Source organism: Palaemon carinicauda, chromosome 4 (assembly GCF_036898095.1).
Source record: "Palaemon carinicauda isolate YSFRI2023 chromosome 4, ASM3689809v2, whole genome shotgun sequence".
In the NCBI taxonomy this organism is placed as follows: domain Eukaryota; kingdom Metazoa; phylum Arthropoda; class Malacostraca; order Decapoda; family Palaemonidae; genus Palaemon; species Palaemon carinicauda.
Window position 1 is genome coordinate 4,329,031 of NC_090728.1, and position 3,046 is coordinate 4,332,076.

Genomic DNA, 3,046 nt, shown 5'->3' on the forward strand with positions numbered 1-3,046 from the left:
ACCCACGCGCGCACACACACACACACACACACACACATATATATATATATATATATATATATATATATATATATATATATATATATATATATATATATATATATATATATATATATATATATATATATATTTATATATATATATATAGATCATCATCATCATCATCTTCTACGCCTATTGATGCAAAGGGCCTCAGATTGATTTTGCCAGTCGTCTCTGTATTGGGCTTTTAAATCAAATCTTCCTCATTCGTCATCTCCTACTTCACGCTTCATATTTCTAAACCATGTAGGTCAGGGTCTTCCAACTTTTCTATTGCTTTGTGGAGCGAGTTGAGAATCTGGTGAACTAATCTCTCCTGAGGAGTGTTAGGAGCATGCCCAAACCATATCCATCTCTCCCTCATCATGATCTCATCCACATATGGCACTCGAGTAATCTCTCTTATAGTTCCATTTCTAAACCTTTCCTGACATTTAACTCCTAATATTCTTCTGAGGGTTTTGTTCTCAAATCTACAAAATCTTTTGATACTGTTTCATTGACATATCACGACTCATGTCCATAGAGTAAAACCGATCTCACTAAACTGATATAAATAGCCTGATTTTTGCGGTGAAATTTCAGATAATCTGTTTTCCAAATTTTGTTTAAACTAGCCATTGTCGGATTTGCTTTTTTCTACCTTCCATTAAACTCCAATTGTAAAGACCCGGTATTAGAGATCCTAGTTCTTGATTATTCAAATGATTCTTCTTCACTAATCCTTTCTCCCTCCAATTATATTTTTAGGCTCAAGCCATGTCGTCGTGATGGAAGTTCCTTAAAGTAGCTTCCTAAGGGATATATGTACTACAGTGATATTCCCAGAGAATTTTACCTTTAGGTATCCAGAATTCTAACTCCTGGCGTGAATATCCTTAAAATTTCTCCAAAGGAAATCGCATAATATCAGCGGACGCATTCTTGACACGCCTCCATAGCAATCTGCACCCCAAACAGCGTTTTGGCTTCGAGGAGGATGCGGCAAAAGGGAGCCGTCCAAAGGCTCTCCCCGCTCTCGTAATACTATTGGGAATACAACAGCGCCATTCCCACGACGGCGGACATTCCTTTTTTTGTAGCGATCTCGCTCGGTGATATTTCCTGTTGATCTATCTTTTCGATCATTTTACAGGATTATTATTATGCTTTCTCCATCGTCTTCCGCCTCCGGAAAGTTGAGTATCGGGTCTTTACTATGGGTATTTTTTAGCTCTTGTTTCACAATGAAATTAGAGTATTTTATTGTGTTTATGAGCTAGGCCAGTTACTGGAGGCGCCATGGCGCCGTCGTTCGTTAGGCATGTGTTATTTAGATAGCAGAATGACTTCCAGTTTTTAATAGCTTTATTTAATTGTTTTAATTATTTAGCTATTTAGGCAATTACTCTTGTAAAGTTTTGATAATATGCATAATTTTGTTTCCTCCTTTTCTCTGTCGATCGTATAGTTAGAGTTTCGGTGATTTAGGTAACCGAGATCTCGTATAGCCTAGGTAACCTTACCTAGACATTTTACTATACGTTCAGACTTCCCCCGGTTACCCTCATGTTTTGTTTTCATTCAGTGGAGACTGATACCTCCTATAATATTATGAAACATTACACGTCTCTTCGGAGACTTAAGGGTAATCTTTTTCCCTCTGAGTGTAGCCTCAGGCTACAACCCTAATAGCCGTGCCTTGAATTTTATTCAGACATGGCTAACTTAGGGTTTGTCCTGCCTCTTCCCTTAACCGTGGGTTGTGGTATACCATCGGGTTTTATGATTTAGTTAGAATCTCAGAGTATTTAGTCTTATGTCGGCGACCTGCCGGAAGGGCTAATGGGTTGTAGGATACCATCATTCCCCTGCCGGCTAGGTGGCCGGCAATGGAAGTTAACCCTCAGTAGCCGCACTTGAAGTTATGGTAGGATACCATCTTCTCCTTGCGACTAAAAGACTAGTCCTATGCCACATACTCTGGGCTGAAGAGTAATTTTCTTTAGCCTAGGATACGTGGCACTGGAACGCTGTTTCTTCTTTGTTGAGAGGAGGCGGCAGTGCCGCCATCCCCTTAACTGTGTTGGCAATCTCTGGGTTGGAGAATTGAGTCTCTCCTGTTCCCTGTGATTCTGCCGATACCGAAACAGAGTTTCTTTTACAGGTGGTAGGATTGACAATTTTTGCCAGTTCCTTTCACACTCGTTACAGGACCCTGTTCCCTACCCCGCTGTCCTCTTTTGATGGCTGAGCCATTGTCTTTCTTTAGGCTAGCATCTTGCAACTTTCCTTTGCTGGTAGGTTGGCGGAGCCAGCCAGACTTCCTCTCGAGCCATGTCTTTGGCTGACGGTAGAGCATACTGCCGCCAACCATATCATCTGTCGGCAATTGCTGGCCTAGCCGGCAACTGCCGGCCCAGCCGGCAGCCAAGATGGCTACCGGCAACCATGATGGCCGTGAGTTGGAATTCCCTTCTGTTCCCAAGATTCTTCAGTCCTCCCTTGGACTGCTGCTACAGGTCCTGTTGTCGGGGTACTGCCGGCCAGGCCGGCACAGATAGTGCTGACTCAGTTGGCAGCACGCCGACTGTACTGGTACTGCTGGACTTGCCGGCCGGCAGTGTGTCGGCGGTACCTTGTCGGCAATAGTACTGTAGCTGCATGGAAGCCTGAATGGTACATTCTCCCCTTCTATTAGAACCTTCTCTCTGGAAAAAGGCAGTCAAATTAGACTTTTACATCCTTAATTACTGTATTCATTCACAGTGAGGAGTAACCCTTTTTCCATGCTATCTCTCTCTCTCTCTCTCTCTAGCTAGCATGCCGGGTATGCCGGCAAGACCTAGCTATGCCGGCTACATGCCGGCTGAACTAGAGTATATTTTATACAGGTAGCCAGTATATCTGCATTATCCCTGGATAGGTACGGTGGGTCGTACGCGACCCCGAGCGTCAAAAAAAAAGAGGTTTTTCTCACGTGACTCATCCCCGTGACTGAATTTGTGGGTGATCGACCTGCAGG

The 3,046-nt window shown here is 43.1% G+C and overlaps 1 pseudogene; it reads right to left on the reverse strand.

The window, feature by feature from the left end:
- LOC137639252 (ADP-dependent glucokinase-like) overlaps window positions 1-2,383 on the reverse strand; it is a 10,182-nt pseudogene extending 7,799 nt beyond the window's left edge.
- Between the last annotated feature and the right edge of the window lie 663 nt (window positions 2,384-3,046).